A 13,322-nucleotide genomic window follows, 5' to 3' on the forward strand; every position below is an offset into this window, starting at 1 on the left:
AGAGGGAAGAAAAGGTACAGCAGGAATGACATCCTCAAAATATTTGCTAGAAAAAAAATCCTTACTGGGAAAAGTTTACCATCATTAGTAATCAATAAAGAATCTAACAGAAAGAAAACAGTACAAAGGTGTCTGTTGAAAAATTAGCATTTGAAGATAGGGGAGAATAATATGGAAAGAACTGTCCTAGGCATTAATTCTGTGCTGCCAGAGAGCACAGTTGGAGTCTCTGCTGTCCCTGATTAGCTGCAATCTACCTAAACAGGGAAATGATGCCAGGACAAGGCGTATTTCTCCTGAGAGGTGAGATTTGCGTGTCTGTTTTCAGATCTCTCTGCATGTCACCTGAAGACACAATAGAAAAAGGAAAGAAAAAAACCAAAACAGATGGGAGGAGGAATTTTCATGCTCAGAAATTGTGATTCTATTTCATTGAAATGATATGAGTCTAAGGATTTCCAAGACTGTTTGGTCCTGCAATAACAAGGCATAGAAGAAGGAGCAATCCAATAGCAATACTGAAAATGTTCATAAATTATTTTGAACATGCCCTGTTGAAATGTTCTTGGTTTCAGAGAGAACTGATTCCTTAGCCTCGTGTAATGATGAACCTGGCCTAGAGCAGTAAGAGAGGAGAGCAGGCAATCAAATGAATTATAAAACAGAATTCAAAGTGCACTGGTAAGGGAGAGGGCATTTTTTCAGTGCTTGTCTCTCTTTCCTGCTGCTGGCAGTCCATGATATGGTAAAGCTACCATGTACCAAGCAAAAATTGAAGCAAAAAATATTAATAAGATGACAAATTCTTCCTCCTCCCTGTTTACTGTCAATGAGAGACCTTTGTTTACACCTCTAAGAATGGCTACCAGTTACTGTATTCCCTGTCTCCTGACCTACAGTTGTTCCTCAGCCCCGCTATGCATATTTTAGCTCATTTAATCTTTCCTTTGAAGTCATTCCCTCCAGCTCTTTGTCATTTGTCTTGCTTTTGTCTGAACTCCTTCCAATTCATCTTGGCATGAAGGTAGCCAGATGGAGGTATTTGGGGTGTGCTTTCAGGAATATGCTATCAGGAAGGACCACTCCACCCTTTCCATCTCCCAGGTCGCCTTGGTAAGCTCATGGGACCACTGGTGGCCCTGGTGCCTCCCTGCTCCCTAACTCTATTTTACAGACTGCACACCGTGGAGCATCTAATAAAAGAGCTGCAAATTGCACTGGCTGTTAGTTTTGGGTTATTTTTTGTTGTTACTAAATACCACTGGTCCTTCTTTTTGTGCATACTCCTTAGATCTTTTTCAGCATTGCTGCCTTTCTGTTTTCTTTCTCCCACGGAATGTCTATGCTGCAGTATATGATTCATCAGATATGCTCTTCTGCATTTTTCCAATATGTATCTCCTTCAATGTTTCTAGGCAGTATCACCAGGCTCCGTAGTGCATTGCCTTAAGTATTTGTGTTTCTCCTTGTTGGGCTCCTCCCATGAACTAAGAAATTGATTATTGTCTGGACTTTATGAGGTCAAGTCACATAATGATCCCCACATTAAACCCAGCAGATTTTGGTTCAGTTTGCTGCTCTTTTTCAATTTCTCAAGTCTCTCTCCAGAGCCTTAGTCAAGAAGACAGGCTATGTGGTTTCTCAACAGGTTTCCCTGCTATGCTCCTTGTTTGGAACTGAAGTTAATTAACAATTCTTTCCAGCACTTGTTGACCTTCAGTGATGCTTGAACAGTGGGTTCTGCAGCCTTGAAAGTGAGACTGTAAGTAATGGAGATATCTCAGGTCAGTTTTTAAAAGAAGAGGTTGCTGTCCCATCCCCAAGCAAAAATATTATTATTCTTTGTAAAACTAACACACACCTTTGCCTCCTCATTTTCCCAGATGTGAAGACAGTGTCAAAGGGAAGGGAAGTGCAAATACCATGTCAAGTGTCTCAGTCTGATATTACAGGTAGATAAAGCATGGTACCCTGAGTATTTCCAAACCAATGAATGTAAGAATATTTCAGAATGTTTCAAATGTCTTATTAAAATCCAAGTCTTGTATTTATATCCTGTTCCGTCAACCATGGAGTTCATAGTTCTGCCAAAAAAAGCTATCAAGATGCTATGCATCATTTATTCATTAATATTTCATGATTCATACAATGTATTCATCTGGATGTTTGTTTGCTTGATTCTCTACTGTGCATGCTGCTGATTTTCTCTACAGTAACACTTGGATACACGTGTATTTTGTTCTGAAGATTCTTGCTACTTTGGAAGGTCTCCCTGCTTGCAACTTTTGTAGTTCCTTGTTTCACCACAGCTTTTGAAAAACAGCAATTACATGGTTCTCCAAATGCTAATTTTGTAATCCCCCATCATGTATACAATCTCAATCTACTGATTCTGAAACATACAATGAGAGTGTAGATCAAGAAGAAAAGTCTTCATGGCAGTCCATTAGGGATGTACCTGCTCCAAGTGGAGCCTTATCTATGAGCCACGGTCTCTCCAGGGGTACACCTGCTGCCGCATGGACTGATCCACAGCCACAGTCACTTCAAGGTGCACCTGTTCCAGCGTGGCCTTCTCCATGGGCCACAATGCCTTCCGAGATGTACCTGCTCTGGCATGGCCTTACTCACAGTCACAGTCCCTTCAGAAGTAAACCTGCCCTGTCGTGGGCTCATCCATGGCCACAAGCTTTGAGGTGCTCCAGCATGACCTCATGCATAGTCACTGATGCTTCACGATGTACCTACTACAGCATGGACTTATGCACAGCCACAGATGCTTCGAGGTGTACCTGCTCTGGTGTGGACTTATCCATGGCCACAAATGCTTGAGGGTGTCCTGCTCCCACATGGACTCATCCATAGGTCACAGTCCCTTCGACCCGAGTGCACACAGGAGTTCCGGCCTGTCCCGTACAGCAGCACAGAAACATCAGCGGTGCCCTGGCCATCGGCCAGCCCAGGCACATCGCCATTGCTGTTATCAAAATGTTCCCAGGCACAGCAGAGTACGATGATCAGCAGTACAGCACTACAGCGAGCAGCGAAAGCAAAAAGCAGCCGCTAACGAGCACTAGACTCTAGTAGACAGTAGGGCAAGCAAGCCCCATGGCGCGTGCAGGAGCCTGCCAATTAATACCTAAACAGCAATAACAGCTATAAATTCGATCTAGCACATTCCAATCTATCATCATCTTGAACCCTTTGAGCCCCATGTTGGGTGCCAAATAACTGTCATGGTTTAACCCCAGCCAGCAGCTAAGCACCATGCAAATACTTGCTTAACCCTCCTGGGCAGGATGGGGGAGAGAATTGGAAGAGTGAAAGTGAAAAAACTCATGAATTGAGATAAAGACAGTTTAATAACCAAGCAAAAGCCATGCATGCAAGCAAAGCAAACCAAGGGATTCATTCCCCACTTCCCATTGGCAGGCAGGTGTTCAGCCATCCCCAGGAAAGCAGGGCTCCATCACGCCTAACGGGGACTTGGGAAGACAAACGCCATCACTCCAAACATCCCTGCTTCCTTCTTCTCCCAGTTTTATATGCTGAGCATGACCTCGTATGGTATGGAATATCCCTTCGGTCAGTTGGGTCAGCTGTCCCAGCTGTGTCCCCTCACAACATCTTATGCACCCCCAGCCCCTCGCTGGTGGGGTGGGGTGAGAGGCAGCAAAGGCCTTGGCTCTGTGTGAGCACTGCTCAGCAGTAACGAAAACATCCAGGAGTTATCAACACTGTGTTGGGTTTGCGTGGCAAGGTTTTGGTAGCGGGGGGGCTACAGGGGTGGCTTCTGTGAGAAGCTGCTAGAAGCTTCCCCTGTGTCTGACAGAGCCAATGCCAGCCGGCTCCAAGATGGACCTGCCGCTGGCCAAGGCCAAGCCCATCAGCGCCTCTGTGATAACATATTTAAGAAGGGAAAAAAACCCAAACTGCTAGGGAGAGCTTTTGCAGCCAGAGAGAGGAGTGAGAAGATGTAAGAACATCTGCAGACACCAAGGTCAGTGAAGAAGGAGGGGGAGGAGGTGCTCCAGGCGCCGGAGCAAGATTCCCCTGCAGCCCATGGTGAAGACCATGGTGAAGCAGGCTGTCCCCCTGCAGCCCATGGAGGGAGGATGAGGGGGTGTAGCGATTCCACCTGCAGCCCGTGGAGGACCCCGCGCCGGAGCAGGTGGAGACACCTGAAGGAGGCTGTGGCCCCGTGGGAAGCCCGCGCTGGAGCAAGCTCCTGGCAGGACCTGTGGATCTGTGGAGAGAGGAGCCCACGCCAGAGCAGGTTTGCTGGCAGGACTTGTGACCCTGTGGGGGACCCACGCTGGAGCAGTCTGCTCCTGAAGGTCTGCACCCCGTGGAGGAGACTCACGTTGGAGAAGGTCGTGAAGGACTGTCTCCCGTGAGAGGGACCCCACGCTGGAGCGGGGGAACGATGAGTCCTCCCCCTGAGGATGAAGAAGCGGCAGAAACACCGTGTGATGAACGGACCGTAACCCCCACTCCCCGTCCCCCTGTGCCGCTGGGGGGGGCGGAGGTTGAAGCCAGGAGTGAAGTTGAGCCCGGGAAGATGGGAGGGGTGGGGGGAGGTGTTTTAAGATTTGATTTTATTTCTCATTCCTCCACTCGGTTTTGCTTAGTAATAAATTAGATGAATTCCCTCTCTTAAGTTCGGTCTGTTTTGCTCGTGACGATAATTAGTGAGTGATCTCTCCCTGTCCTTATCTCGACCCACAAGCTTTTCGTTGTACTTTTTCTCCCCTGTCTGGTGAACGAGGGGAGTGATAGAGCGGCTCTGGTGGGCACCTGGCCCTCAGCCTGGGTCAACCCAACACAACACTGTTGTCAGCACAAATCCAAAACAGAGCCCTGTACTAGCTACCAGAAAAAAAAACAAAACCAAAAAAGCAAAAAAACCCCAAACCTCTATCCCAGCCAAAACAAGCATAAGAGATGTGAAAAGCTGGAAAAAAAAAATCCTGTAGGTGAGAGGTAGAGAGTTAGTTTTCAGACAAAAGACGGAGACCCATCTGGGTAGACATTTAACAAGCCAATCTTTTGCAGATTTCAGGAGATCAATGTGTAGAAAGAAAGGGTGTGTGTGTATATGTGTACACACACACACACACACACACACATACATACATACATATTTGTGTGTGTATGTCTACATCTTCAGACTTGTAAGTAGTAAAGGAGAATCCAGAAGAAAAATGAGTGTCAAATATCTTTGAGTGGCAAAGAGATGGGCCATTTGGAGGTAAAATTAATCCTCTGAAAAGAATGCAGTATGTATCAGCACTGAATGTGACCATATTACTGGAAGAAGAAAGGTGATAATTCAGGATCACATAGATTCATGTGTGTGGGGATACACAGCGCACACACAAAGAAATAAAGAAACAGGGAAGTTAAGGTATGTTGAAGGAAACCTGGAATAGAACTGAAATCAGAAGATATCAACAGAAGATCAAAACTGGGAAGTCAGCATGCGTTCAGCCATGGTACCATAACAGATTCCACTGAGATCTAGCATTCAGAAAGTAAGAGTTCATTTGGGAGCATTTTTAAAACTACTAGCATTGCTGCCATAGAAAGGTTTCCTTTTGATTGCCAGGAATTGTCATACTGGATCAGAGCAGTGATTCATCTTGTCTAGTATCTTGTCTCTGACAGGGTCTAGGATAAAATATGTTGGAGGAGTAGCTGAAATTCCATAATATAGAAATCATCACATATCCTGCTCGCCATAATGCTTAGCCCTGTCCGTACCAGTTAGGCAGCATCATATATGGTCTCTTACACAGTATTAAAAAGAGAAAAAGAAATAAAGGGGGTAATCTTCTACATATACAGACAATCAAGAAAAATAATCCTGTGGATTGGACAGCAGCTTTTTTGTGTGGGACCCGTGTGTCTGTTTTTGGGAAGGACTGGGAAGGCATCCTCAGGCACAGTTTAATTCCCTAACTGAAAAACAGGACTAAGAGCACTTTCAAACCTACCGTGTATTTTGACAGAAAACTATTCATGAAGAATGGCCTCATATTAAAAGATGCTATAGAAGTATTTCAGATAGGCAATCTGTATAGATACTCTGTTTTGGGCAAATTTGTTTGTGTGGTTGGATGCTACTAAAACACAAAGACGTTTCTGCTGCTTTAAGGATGTAATGCTCCAGCTCTCTGAGCCTGCATCTACTTCAGCAAATACTGCAGCTCAACAGGACTGGATCTGTAGAGGGATCCATTCGGTGCAGGCTTTGATGTACACATTGTACCTGATTCCAGATTAATTTAACCTTAGACTAGCTCTACTCTGATCCCAGGAACTGAAGGCATATTAGGAGTTGGAGAGCAGTGGGTGCATTCCTGAAGCTCATCTTCCAGTTTAGTTTCACCTGAAGGGAGTCCAATCCATGTGCCCTGAGACTGATCCCCAGACCAAACCAAGGCATGGTAATTGGGAAAAACTGGGAGATTTGGCTTCAGAAATGCATTCCTGATCTGAACTTAATGGAGACACATGTGGAGAGCTCACTTATAAAACAAATGTACTCATAAATACAAATAAATTGTGTGCAAAAACAGATTTCCTTGGGTTTTTTTAATCAAAGAAAAAGTGTGTGGATTTGATAAAGATCCAGTAAATGACCTAATTTACATAACTGGAACTTCAGCTGACAGAGATCATCTACCTCCCAGAGCATTATCTGTATGCACATTTAAGCACAAAACCATGCTATCCATTCATGGAAACAGATACAGTAACTTATTTTAGATAGTCAAAATAACTTCTGCATTTGGGTTTTCTGTTTCTTCTTCTTTTTTTTTTTTTTTTTTAAATGTAGTTTATTCAATAGCTGTTTAGAACAAAAAATGTAAGGGGGAGGCAGAATGTAACTGAAGCAATTACCTGCTTAATAATTTAACAAATAGAATTAGATAATTTAAAAATTGTGTTACTGAGGAACAGCATCAGAAATTAGTTGTTATATGAAAACTGGTAACAGATTAGAGGTACAAAATGAGATATAATACAAACACTGCCTGTGTACCCCATCATTCATAACCTGGCCTCTCCCAGGGGTGGGATTAAGACACCCGAGCTTCAGTGTCTGTGTGCGAGCGAGCACAGGAGAGTCTAAGCTCTCCTTCCTGACAAAGGAGATACAGTCCACCCAGCCCAAGGGCCAGGGCATCTACAAGGCCATTGAGGACAGTCACCAGTTGCCCCAGAGGTCTGCCCAGGGCTGGGCAGTGAGGCCAGGAGGCATTCTGCATTGCCTGCGGCAAGAGCTAGGGGCTGGGCTGGGGGCTCCACGGCATCCAAACAGCACGACATGTCTGTGTTTAGGCATCTGAATCCCAAGCAGGTGTCCAAATGAGCTCTTCCTAAGGAGCTCCTTAGCATCCACTAACTAAAAATATAGTTTAGACATTTCCATGTGAATGCCTAAATGTAAATATCTTCATACAAATCCCTCCTTTGATGTCAAATGTGTAACTCAATATGAATTATCAAGACAAGGAAGAAAAAGATATGACCACATCCAAAGTAATTCTGTTTAATTATGTGCATTTTTTTCCTTTGTTCGGATACCTGCAATTAATTGCCTCCAATTAATTAGCTTCATCATTATTCCTTTACAGACTTCGAGCAAAGATAACTAAGCAGCTGCTTGATATCATCTCTTGTATCACCTAGTATTATGTGCAATGCTGTGTCACCAACAAGCAGATCTTGCGATACATCTGTCGTGTCGGGATGTGGCAGAGGCTGGTTTTCTGAGGAGCGGGGCACAGAGCTAAGCGGAATGGATAAATACAGGAATAGCTCCACTGCTGTTAGAAAATTAGCTGTTTCGGTAGTCCCTGATCACGGTCTGCTGGAGCTATATTCCATGTCTATAGCCATACCCTATATAACTATAGTGATGAGTTTCCTTATAATGGCGATAATGAGGCTGATTAATGTAATGCCACTGAGAGACCAGTCTATTTCTGTAATGCCGAGATAAAGCCTTTTTAAATAAAATGAGCTCCTGCTTCTGGCTAAATACTGCTAAGCCTCAAGAACTATGTAAGGTTTTATGAACTTTAGGATCATCCATCCTTTCTCCCTGTCCTTCTATCCCCATCTGCCCCTCAGTTTTGCCGTGCCTGTCTGCCCTGTCCTTGCCTTCCCTATCTAGCCTGAAGGATGCTGTCCTCATTCATCCCTGACCTGACCTGCCGCCTTTATTTGTGCCGTAATGCCAGTAGCTTCGTCCGCTTTGTCCAGTCAACTCTTGCATACTGAAACATCCCAAGATTTTAAAGCAGCTGTCACCAGGTGTTAACTGGAGATATGCTGGGGCCTGTGATTTTGAAAGGACACTGCCGTAAAAAGGATTAATGAAAACCTGTTACATATGGAAAAGACTTTTCCTATCTAGCAACAGAGGCAAAATTCACTCAAAAGCAGAAGGTCAGTTCAAGGGGAATAAATCATCTAATCATAGCTTGAGAAACTAAGAAAGATAAAGATTGGTGGTGGCTTTCTACATGGATAAATTTCATTGGGGTAAAGCAAGAGTGGGCAGGTCTCAGGTGCTGTCAGGGCTGATGGGACATGAGGCAGCTCTGGCCAACAGGCTGGATCACCACATTTGCATCATGGCAAACCAATGTGCTCAACTCCAGTGTGGAAACTGATGTGCAGCCCTACCAACTTTGCAAGCATGTGGCTTTCAGACAATGTATGGCTGACGTCTGTGCAGCTCAGTGCAGACAGATGGAGTTTGTCTTTCTCTGCATTCACTCAGACAGGTGTACTGCAATACCAGAAAGAGATACCAAAAATCATATCAAAATATCAGAATTTGTGACTTTCTCACTTTTTTTTTTTCTTTTTTTGTATCATGTTTCCTGGAGTTTCTTTATCAGCTTAGCTGAATATGTAATTATTCTGTGTTTGATTACATTGAAATGTACATGCAGCTTTTTAAAACACTGTCTTGTGCTTCAAGGTGGATTGCTGCTGGCTCAAAAGCTGCCTTCCTTCCCTTTTTTGCAGTTGCTTAAGATGGGAACTATGAGATTAAGGACATGGACAACAGATCTACCAGCAATGAAGGAGCGGAACTCTATTGTTCCTTACTGGTGGTGCTAGATAGTGCACTTGCCTTCTGACCTTATACAAATGCTGTAGGAAGCTATGTGCACCTTGGAATCGCCCATTCTCTGCTAATTCTTGATTATGGACATGCGGTTTAAATGCGTATATCATAGTTGTTTCTTAACATTTATCCTGTCGTAACACCTAAAAGCCGTAACCAGTTGGGTCCCACTGTACTCGGTTATATGTAAAACTACATCGCCAATGGACTCCTTACCCAGGGGTCTTGAAAGTGATGTGTGCGTTGGGGCCCCGAGCACACCAGATGTTGCTGTAGCCTCCTCCTCCCTCCCCTGGCACATGGCTGCCTGTGCTCAAGGCCATCAAGCTCTGATGTGGTGCTGCTGTGCCACCAGGGGCCAGCCGTGGCTGGGAAACAGCCCAGTGGTGAGGAGGAGCTGTGAGAAGCCTCCTCTGAAGACCACCCCTTAGCTCAGGAGCCGCACTGCAGCTCTGTCCCTGGCACTGGGTCCCTGCACCAGCCGCACTGCAGTCATGCCTGCACCCTCCCATCACCTACTCCTGCCTCCTCGTCTTGGCTCTGCAGCCAACCCATCCCCGTGGCCATGCCCAGCTTCCCACGGCTGCAGCAGGCCCTGGTTGCTCTTCCTGGCCCAACTCTGCTTGCCAGCTCTGGCTGAGGTGGGATGGGGCTGGGTGGGAGGTCTTTGCCCCGTCCTGCCCCACTGCCCCAACACTCCCTGCCTTCACCCCACAGCCTGCTCTTGCTGCTGTCTGACAGACATGTCTGGTGCTGTGAGCATGTGTTGTTTGAGCAGATACAGTCTTCCCTGAGTTCCTGGGTAGGTGTACGCATTTAAAGACATTTATTCCTTGACTGCTTGGAGTTTACCACACAAGGGTGCTAAATGAGACTGTCCTGTGAAGCTTTTTGACTGTAGGACAGAGGAAATTCATCAGCAGAAGAGGTTACTCAAAAGGAACTGAAGAGCAGCTTGGCTATGAAGTAAGCCCTGAGGCGACTGTGAAACCACTGAAAAAGCAAGAGTGAAGGATCTAGCTATAATGCGAATGCAGGCACAGATGCCCCTGTTGGAAAGATGTGCTTCAATTCCAGGCGTTGTGAATGACAGTTTAATTGCTGGGTCTCTGTGTTTGTGCTTCATCCGCTACAAAGAAGAAAATAAGTGGGAACAGAAATATGGGAATAGACATGCTGGTAGTAACTAAGCTGTACTGAAATGCTATGTACAAGCTGATGGTTTTATAATGGGCACATCTGCCCACCTCACAAAACCACTACAAAAATTGGCAAGATTTGCAGCATCTGCTGGGAAAGTTTCAGCTTCAGAATAGCAAAAGGTGTTGAATGTTGGAGTTTGGGAGTTCAGCTGCACAGGTCTTGATATTCTTAGTTTCTTCTTGTGCGCTGTGAATGAGCCCTAAATCCTGACCTCAGCAGGCACATTTTCTCTCACCTTTTTTCTGGACCCCCACTGAGATGTTCATTTTCCCCCCTACTACTGAAAGCTGGCTTTGAGCCTGTTAAGATCTCCTTGTGTATATCAGGCTTCTCCTTACACTTTATTCACTTAGCAGAGCTAGCAAGTATAACAGATATTTCCATGAACCTCTCATTCTTTCTTCTAGAAGTTTTAGTGGTTTTGACATTGCAAAACCCTGCTGTGTTATCAACACCTTACTGGCTACCAATACACACAGCACAGCTCTGTGAAGGCTGATATGGGGAAAAGTAACGCCATCTCAGCCAGACCCAGTACACACCTTCTCTTGTGGTACAGTGCTAAAGTGGTCTAAGCTTTCCACACGTGCTGTAGAGAATGTACATCTTGGAGCCTTCTATTACCTTGTGAACATTTTGCGCTCTTTCAGAAAAGGTGAGTTATTCCTCTCTGTAACACGAGCATGACCAATTCTCCTTGCAGGGTATGGCCATTCAGCTGCCCCACAGCTACTTATTTCAGCCTTACCTCCCAATCAGTCCTATTGTTCCTTGGCAATTCCATCTACCTCTCATAAGCAACTTCTTCTGCTCCCTGCTTCCGCACCACTAGACTTGAAATTACCCCTGCTTTACCACCAGCAGACTTTCTTCATTGGAAAACCAAAAGTTCAGTCAGTTGTCCCAGTCTGGAGTGAGCTTTGTACCTGCCTTTCAGCAATAACGTATTAGCTATGTTCCAAGTTCTCCGAGAAGTTTCTCAATGCCATCACTGCTTCTGTGTAAACGGGTTTCTGATCTCTGTATGTTTATACACCTGACTGGCCCATCAGGCTCTGTTTAGTTTGTTTTACATAGTGCTTCTCTGTTCATGGTTCTGTAATGCCACCCTGTCCTTTATCAAGAAAAGGCTTTTCTATTCCAGTTGCTTGCTCTCTGGCTCATGAACCAGATTTCTTCTGAAAATTTTGTCTTTTTTTCTACCCTCATTTGTATTCTCCAGATAAAGAGAAAGCAAGCAAAGCAAATGTACACTGAATCTCCAAAGCATTGCAACTTGGTCTTGTGTTGTCAGGGAACAGCTATGATTCAAGTTAATGACAGACAGACAGAAGTCCTGCCTCAGCTTTCCTGTTCTTAAGAGCTCCTGGAGGACCTTCAATGTTCAGGCATACCATTTGCTTCTCACTTTCCTACAGCTTCCCAGGGTTAGTTCTATGTTGCTGGCCAGTGAAAGATGCCTCTTCTACACAGGTTCTTGCATTAGAAGGTCCCAAGATGTCCCTTGCATTAAAATGGAGTGCACCCTGATGCTTTACAGGTACCCTGGAAGATTGTATTGCAATGGTGGGCTTTGTTAGAGCACTCCAGCGTCCTATTAAACATTGCTATGCCAGTAGGAATGGAATTAGTTCATTTTCTTCCTAGCAACTGATATAGTGCTGTGGTTTGGATTTAGGATGAGAATAATGTTGATAACACACTGATATGTTAGTTGTTGCCAAGCAGTCAAGGACTTTTCAGCTTCTCATACTGGCCTGCCAACGAGAAGGCGAGAGGCACCCAAAAAGCTGAGAGGGGACACAGCCAGGACAGCTGACCCAAACTGGCCAAAGGCATATTCCATACCATATGACATCATGCTCAGTGTACAACAGGGGTGTTGGCTAGGAGGTGACGCAGCTCAGGAACTAGCTGAGCATCGGCTTCAGGTGGTGAGAAATTGTGCTGTGCATCACTTATTTTGTATATTCTATTATTATTATTATTATTATTATTATTATTATCTTCCTTATCCTTTCCTGTCCTATTAAACTGTCTTTATCTCAACTCATGAGTTTTACTTTTTTTCTTTTTGATTTTCTCCCCCATCCCAGGGTGGGGTTGTGAAGTGAACGAATGGCTGTGTGGTTGTTTTAGCTGCCAGCCAGGTTAAATCACAACTGCATCCAAATTTAGTTCCTGTAAAGGCAAGGAAACCCTTTTATACAAGGCTTGGTAGTAATACTTTTTCTGTTATGGGTGACATATATCATGCAAGTGTCATTTGCTACTCAAGCCTTGCACAATTACCTAATTATGTAATTTTTGTGCACTACATATTACTGGCACTTGATTGAGACTACATTACCAACTAAACTTCCCTGAGGGGGTACTGAGTTAAGGGGTGACATTCACCTGAACTCTGGCCTTGGGAGCACTAATCACTACCTGGCTACATGAAAACTAGCTGTAACCCCTGTTATTTGTATCCATGAACAAAGTAAATAAAATCACCAAATGATATAGATAAGTCTAAGGTCACAGAAGCAGAGCTTATACTTGACTTCAAATATGCGGTTCAACTTCTGTGTTTTGATTTAAAATGTAAAATTGAAAGAAATATTTTAACAACTCTAGATACTTGACATTGAAGCAACGCCATTATTTATTGTAGGAGGTTATGCATCACTATGGCTGACTGTCCTTGTGAGGCACTTCAGTAACAGTGCATAACTTAACTAGAGATGAAAATCCCTGATTGCCAAATGTGTGGACCAGCACGTTTATCTTTCATGAGATAAATATGGGGGAGATGATGTTGCCGAATTGATTAGCAGTAGCAAATACAAGTCATAAACAGGATGGGGATTTCTGTTCTTGTATCATGATGATACCTTACGTTCTAAAATAAAGGCAAAAGGTAGATATCTATTTCTGGGGGTTTTCATGTAAACCCGCGGATATGCCGGTACATAGGCAATGTTCT

The sequence above is a fragment of the Balearica regulorum genome, chromosome 1, assembly GCF_011004875.1.
Source record: "Balearica regulorum gibbericeps isolate bBalReg1 chromosome 1, bBalReg1.pri, whole genome shotgun sequence".
Classification (NCBI taxonomy): Eukaryota; Metazoa; Chordata; class Aves; order Gruiformes; family Gruidae; genus Balearica; species Balearica regulorum.